At 40.8% G+C, this 7,500-nt stretch overlaps 1 protein-coding gene across 2 annotated transcripts in view; it reads left to right on the top strand.

Annotated features, from left to right (window-relative positions):
- Window positions 1-2,958: 2,958 nt before the first annotated feature.
- daam1a (dishevelled associated activator of morphogenesis 1a) overlaps window positions 2,959-7,500 on the top strand; it is a 23,482-nt gene continuing 18,940 nt past the window's right edge. Inside the window, exons 1-2 of one of the 2 annotated variants that reach the window (XM_047821421.1) lie at window positions 2,959-3,184; window positions 3,796-3,858. The gene's annotated coding sequence lies outside the window, so the exon portion shown is untranslated. The remainder of the gene's footprint in view (window positions 3,185-3,795; window positions 3,859-7,500) is intronic. The other variant, XM_047821420.1, reaches the window with a different exon arrangement.

Here is a 7,500-nt window from a genome sequence, read left to right as displayed (position 1 = left end):
ACTGACACATATAGGACACGCCTCCTTTAGAGTGACTGACACATATAGGACATGCCTCCTTTACAGTGACTGACACATATAGGACACGCCTCCTTTACTGTGACTGACACATATAGGACATGCCTCCTTTACAGTGACTGACACATATAGGACACGCCTCCTTTACTGTGACTGACACATATAGGACACGCCTCCTTTAGAGTGACTGACACATATAGGACATGCCTCCTTTACTGTGACTGACACATATAGGACAAGCCTCCTTTAGAGTGACTGACACATATAGGACATGCCTCCTTTACAGTGACTGACACATATAGGACACGCCTCCTTTACAGTGACTGACACATATAGGACACGCCTCCTTTACTGTGACTGACACATATAGGACACGCCTCCTTTACAGTGACTGACACATATAGGACACGCCTCCTTTAGAGTGACTGACACATATAGGACACGCCTCCTTTAGAGTGACTGACACATATAGGACATGCCTCCTTTACAGTGACTGACACATATAGGACACGCCTCCTTTACTGTGACTGACACATATAGGACACGCCTCCTTTAGAGTGACTGACCCATATAGGACATGCCTCCTTTACTGTGACTGACACATATAGGACAAGCCTCCTTTAGAGTGACTGACACATATAGGACATGCCTCCTTTACAGTGACTGACACATATAGGACACGCCTCCTTTACTGTGACTGACACATATAGGACACGCCTCCTTTACTGTGACTGACACATATAGGACACGCCTCCTTTAGAGTGACTGACACATAGGACATGCCTCCTTCACAATGACTGACACATATAGGACACGCCTCCTTTAGAGTGACTGACACATATAGGACATGCCTCCTTTACAGTGACTGACACATATAGGACACGCCTCCTTTACTGTGACTGACACATATAGGACACGCCTCCTTTACTGTGACTGACACATATAGGACATGCTTTCTTTACTGTGACTGACACATATAAGACACGCCTCTTTTACTGTGACTGACACATATAGGACATGCCTCCTTTACAGTGACTGACACATATAGGACACGCCTCCTTTACTGTGACTGACACATATAGGACACGCCTCCTTTACAATGACTGACACATATAGGACACGCCTCCTTTAGAGTGACTGACACATATAGGAGACGCATCCTATACTGTGACTGACACATATAGGACACGCTTCCTTTACTGTGACTGACACATATAAGACATGCCTCCTTTACTGTGACTGACACATATAGGACACGCCTCCTTTACTGTGACTGACACATATAGGACACGCCTCCTTTACTGTGACTGACACATATAGGACACGCCTCCTTTACTGTGACTGACACATATAGGACACATATGTGTCCTTTTTGTAGCCAGTTCTGCAAGTGATTACAGATTAGGGACTGTTGTTCTGTTACTATTTTAACCCTCAGGATTTCCTTTTACTTCCTGTGTGTGTGTGTGTGTGTGTGTGTGTGTGTGTGTGTGTGTGTGTGTGTGTGTGTGTGTGTGTGTGTGTTTTAATACACTCATCCATGCCGTGCAGTGTCTAATTCAAGCTATTCGTGGTTTATAATAAATTTAATGTAGCTTTATAAAATGACAATATAATAATATACTATTATAGTAATATATAATAATAATAATAATAATAATAATAATAATAATAATATACTATTAAAGTAATATATAATAATAATAATATACTATTAAAGTAATATATAATAATAATAATAATAATAATAATAATAATAATAATAATAATAATAATAATATACTATTAAAGTAATATATAATAATAAATAGAATTTTTTGTGGATCGTTTTGTCACATTTTTTTTAGATAAGATAAATGTTTACATTCTCACGCTCAGAAATTTTTCGTTTCTATGGAAACGCACCGTCACCAAACAAAGCATGAACCTATCATATGATTAACAAGAGAAAAGTTTGTGATGGACGTGTAAAGAGTTTTAATTCTAAAATGATTTTCTACAATCAGAGACGTTTCATCAGGACGTGGAGCTCTGAAAATGTCACCAGCTAATAACGAGTTTGACAAAGAATGCGTTCGGAGCTGGAAACGTATAATTACTGTAATTACAGCTTGACATGAACTTTACATATCAACCAGCTTCGAGTCATTTTCATCCCCATCATCAACGCTTACGTTCCATTAAGACATCTCAGAGCAAAGAGCTTTAATATGCAGTCGTGGTTGAGATTTTTGGCTGTAGCTCTGGATCAGTGAGTATTTTACATAGCATGTTAATGACTAACTGATTTATTAATGTTTTCCACCTTCATAACCTCCTGCACTGCTTTCCACCGATTGCACACATTCATCATCAACACAAACCCTGAACTATTTAATGTTCATTTTAATCTGATCAAATTCTTGTCATTTTGGAGCTAAACATAGAGTCATAAAACAAAGCATAAGGAAGCAGCTAGCAGAGTTTCCTCATAGACACTGAGTATCTCCAGCTACATCTCAGTCACTGGAACAGTGCTAATTTGTGTAAAACGTTGGCCGACGGCCCAAATGCAAATCCTTATTTTTTTTTGCTGAAGAATTTTGTCTCAAAAAAACTGTCCATGAATAAACTTAATTTATGTAGGTTTTTAATTATTGATTGTTTATTGTTGCTATAGTAACAGGGACATCTATGTCCGATGCTCCACATAAATAGATTTAAAAAAGGACATGTCATTTTTTTTTTTGGTATTATGTAAGGAGACATTTTTATTTGTCATGTATGGAAGGAGTCGTCAGTGTCAGCGTGTTGTGTCACAAACATTAAATGCGTTTAGAAACGGAGAAAACTGCTGGATGTCAATATCAGCTCACAGCAGAGATCTAACAAATTCATCCAATCAGAGTGAGAGTGGGCGGGGCTAACGCAGAGCGGGAGGACTCAGAAGTGTGTGTGCGTGTGTGTGTGTGTGTGTGTGTGTGGAGTCAGAGAGAGCAGACATACTTTGGGTCAAACACCTATGGATTATGGTTTTTGTGTGAAGAAAGTGAACTTATTTTAAGTGATTTTTTTCACTTCACCTGTTTACACATCAGGATTTATTGTGGATCTGTGGGTGCGGTGTGGACCCGGGATGATGGCGTGGAGTTTACACACTTAAAGCAGGGAAGGATTACCTGCACAGGTAAACACACTAGTCTTCTTCTTCTTCTTCTTCTTCTTCTTCTTCTTCTTCTTCTTATTATTATTATTATTATTATTATTATTATTATTATTATTATTATTATTATTATGACTGATGAACCTTGAAAATTCACTTTCCACAAATGAAAGGGCACTAAACTCTATTTCAACTTACCCTTTGTACTTTGAAGTGTGTATGTGTCTGTGTGTGTGTGTGTGTGTGTGTGTGTGTGTGTGTGTGTGTGTGTGTGTGCGTGCGTGCGCGCGCGCGCGCGTGTGTGTGCGTGTTGCTTGAGCCACGATTAGAGTTGATGGACATGGCACACACACACACACACACACACACACACACACACACACACACACACACACACACACACACACACACACACACACACAGAGAGAGAGCGAATGGAATGAAACCGGTGTACATTTCTCATCTGGGTGTGACAGTACCTCTGTCTACCTCTCACATGATATCTGAATCTCTCTCTCTCTCTCTCTCTCTCTCTCTCTCTCTCTCTCTCTCTCTCTCTCTCTCTCTCTCTTTCTCTGTCTCCCCCCCCCCCCACGTGTCTTCTGTCTTTCTCACTCACACATTTTTTGTCTTAGATCCTGACAGATGATGAGAGTGATGTTCTGTGACATGTTCAAGTGGCCTGTATGATTAATAAGGTGTGTGGTTCGGGACACGTTCTCATGGGTCGGGACACACAATGGAAATAAAAGAATCGATAGTAAGCTGAAGAGGACATATCACAGCTACTGTTGTAATAATTTAGTTAGAATTATAATGAGATATTATATAATTAGGACTTATCTGCTTATATTTACATTTATAGGACTTGTTCGTTGTAAGCTGTTAGTAATTAGATTTGTTTCTTTCGTCTGAACGCGACTTCATCTTTGACATTCGGCCCAGCTCTCGTTTGTCCTCCTCTCTCACTCTTCTGCTTTCCTCTACAGGAAAAGCGTGTTTGTTTTCTTAGACTTTCTCCGAGACGAGCTAATGACATCACTTTAAAATCAGTATTGTGTTTTTATTTCATTTATTAATAATATAATATAATAATATAATTATTGATGTAGATCCGGATTGATACCCGCTTTATTTTGCAGTTTTTGATTATCAGTTAAATTTTATTTATTTTTTGGAGTTGTCATTTTATTATTTCCTGGTTTGGTGATAATATTGATGAATAACAAGAATTTTTTTTTATTCACCTCAGAAATGATTGCTTAATTTAATGAAATTCAAGAATTATTAAAAAAAGAGAACAATTATTATAATTATCATTATTATTATTATCATTATTATTATTATTATTATTATTATTATTATTATCATTATTATTATTATTATAATCACGTGGCATTTCTTTATGAAGTCAGATTATAATTTAGATTTAATACGAATAGCTTGAGGATTATTTAGGACTAATCACATAAACACCAAACACTAGCCTCGTTAACAAGGTGCATTTACAGGACTTTGTTTAACATTTTCTTCTTTACAAAAGTATTTAGTGATTTTGTAAGCAGGTGAAGAAAAGCTGTAATAACTCATTAACATTTAAAACACCTGCATGTGAATGAAACTGTGAGAGATCAGAGGTGGATGGGGGTCAGAGCGTCGTGCTCAACCTGTTATACTGTGTGTGTGTGTGTGTGTGTGTGTGCGTGTGTGTGTGTGTGTGCGTGTGTGTGTGTGTGTGTGAGAGAGAGAGAGAGAGAGACAGAGAGAGAGATGGAGAGATACAGACAGAGAGAGAAAGAGAGATACAGAGAGAGGGGGGGAGAGAGAGAGCAGGAGACACAGAGAGAGAGAGACAGAGAGAGATGGAGAGATACAGGGAGAGAGAGAGGGAGAGATACAGAGAGATAGAGAGAGAGAGAGAGAGAGAGAGAGAGAGAGAGAGAGATGTATTGATGTTGTGCTTCTGGAAATCACATTGAGACAGAACCTTGATCAGGACACATCCTGTCTGTTCCTGTAAGATGTCAGATATAAAACTCGGCTTGTTAGAGAGATAATCACTGCCTGGCTGTTGTGATGAAGTGCTGTTTGTTCTGTTTGCAGTTCTGATGGTGTTTGTCTTGTGCAGGACAAAGGCGATGTTTTGTGTGATATCTCCTGTGTGGTGTTTAATAGAGGACAGTTCTCTGGGTCATGGTCTGGTGTGTTAGTGTTTTTGGAGACGTCGTGTTCCAGCCTTGTGAACAAGGACACATCTGAAAAAACAACAACAACAAAAAAAACAATCTGCAGGTTTCACCTGAGAACGACCGAGTCGGCTTCGCACGAAGCTTCAGAAGAACAACACGATCATCGGCCTTTGTTTATTACTGAATAATTTATGGAGTAGTTTTTACTTAAACTGTTTCCCCAAAATGGCACGTTCGGCTCACACCTCCAGGGTCGGGGGTTCGATTCCCACCTCCACCTTGTGTGTGTGGAGTTTGCATGTTCTCCCCGTGCCTCGGGGGTTTCCTCCGGGTACTCCGGTTTCCTCCCCCGGTCCAAAGACATGCATGGTAGGTTGATTGGCATCTCTGGAAAATTGTCCGTAGCGTGTGAGTGAATGAGAGTGTGTGTGTGTGCCCTGTGATGGGTTGGCACTCCGTCCAGGGTGTATCCTGCCTCGATGCCCGATGACGCCTGTGGTAGGCACAGGCTCCCCATGACCCGAGAAGTTCGGATAAGCGGTAGAAGATGAATGAACGAATGAATGAATGTTTCCCCAAAATAATGAGGTCTTTATTGACATTTAACTTTATTGATATTTAACATTGTTAGCTCCACCCACTTTGTAAAAAAGAGGACAAATATCTCATGATGTTCATCTGAACCTTTGAAGGTCATCAGTTAGTCAGTTTGTAGCAACAGAAACTCGATTAAAGCATCACATGATGTATTAATTGTAGTGAAGATAAGATCTTTACACAGAAAGTATAGAAGTGAAACATGACTCAAACATTTCAGGCGTAGTTACTAAAGTCACCTCTGTGTAAACAGGAAGAATAATTCACTTAGCCTCAGGATTGCGTAAAAATCGACGACATTCCTCCGAATCAGCTGAATAATTATTGTCACCTCCTTTAATTGTTCCTTTTGTATCAACAGACAAACTGGTGACTCAACGATGTTTGTTTAATTTGTGCCTTTGTCTCTTACAATACGAACATGCAGGGAAATGTGTAGTGTATGTAAGTGTGGCCCCTGGGCAGCGTGTTTACTGTAGTGTAGTGTATATAAGTGTGGCCCCTGGGCAGTGTGTTTACTGTAGTGTAGTGTATATAAGTGTGGCCCCTGGGCAGTGTGTTTACTGTAGTGTATATAAGTGTGGCCCCTGGGCAGTGTGTTTACTGTAGTGTAGTGTATATAAGTGTGGCCCCTGAGCAGTGTGTTTACTGTAGTGTAGTGTATATAAGTGTGGCCCCTGAGCAGTGTGTTTACTGTAGTGTAGTGTATATAAGTGTGGCCCCTGGGCAGCGTGTTTACTGTAGTGTAGTGTATATAAGTGTGGCCCCTGGGCAGCGTGTTTACTGTAGTGTAGTGTATATAAGTGTGGCCCCTGAGCAGCGTGTTTACTGTAGTGTAGTGTATATAAGTGTGGCCCCTGGGCAGTGTGTTTACTGTAGCGTAGTGTATATAAGTGTGGCCCCTGAGCAGTGTGTTTACTGTACTGTAGTGTATATGAGTGTGGCCCCTGGGCAGCGTGTTTACTGTACTGTAGTGTATATGAGTGTGGCCCCTGGGCAGTGTGTTTAGTGTAGTGTATATGAGTGTGGCCCCTGGGCAGTGTGTTTACTTTAGTGTAGTGTACAGTATATGAGTGTGGCCCCTGGGCAGTGTGTTTACTGTAGTGTACAGTATATGAGTGTGGCCCCTGGGCAGTGTGTTTACTGTAGTGTAGTGTATATGAGTGTGGCCCCTGGGCAGTGTGTTTACTGTACTGTAGTGTAGTGTATATGAGTGTGGCCCCTGGGCAGCGTGTTTACTGTACTGTAGTGTATATGAGTGTGGCCCCTGGGCAGCGTGATTACTGTAGTGTACAGTATATGAGTGTGGCCCCTGGGCAGCGTGTTTACTGTACTGTAGTGTATATGAGTGTGGCCCCTGGGCAGCGTGATTACTGTAGTGTACAGTATATGAGTGTGGCCCCTGGGCAGCGTGTTTACTGTACTGTAGTGTATATGAGTGTGGCCCCTGGGCAGTGTGTTTACTGTACTGTAGTGTATATGAGTGTGGCCCCTGGGCAGTGTGTTTACTGTACTGTAGTGTATATGAGTGTGGCCCCTGGGCAGCGTGATTAC

This window comes from Tachysurus fulvidraco, chromosome 12, assembly GCF_022655615.1.
Source record: "Tachysurus fulvidraco isolate hzauxx_2018 chromosome 12, HZAU_PFXX_2.0, whole genome shotgun sequence".
Classification (NCBI taxonomy): Eukaryota; Metazoa; Chordata; class Actinopteri; order Siluriformes; family Bagridae; genus Tachysurus; species Tachysurus fulvidraco.
Note: the sequence above shows the minus strand (reverse complement) of the source record. Positions and strands in the feature narration are given on the sequence as shown.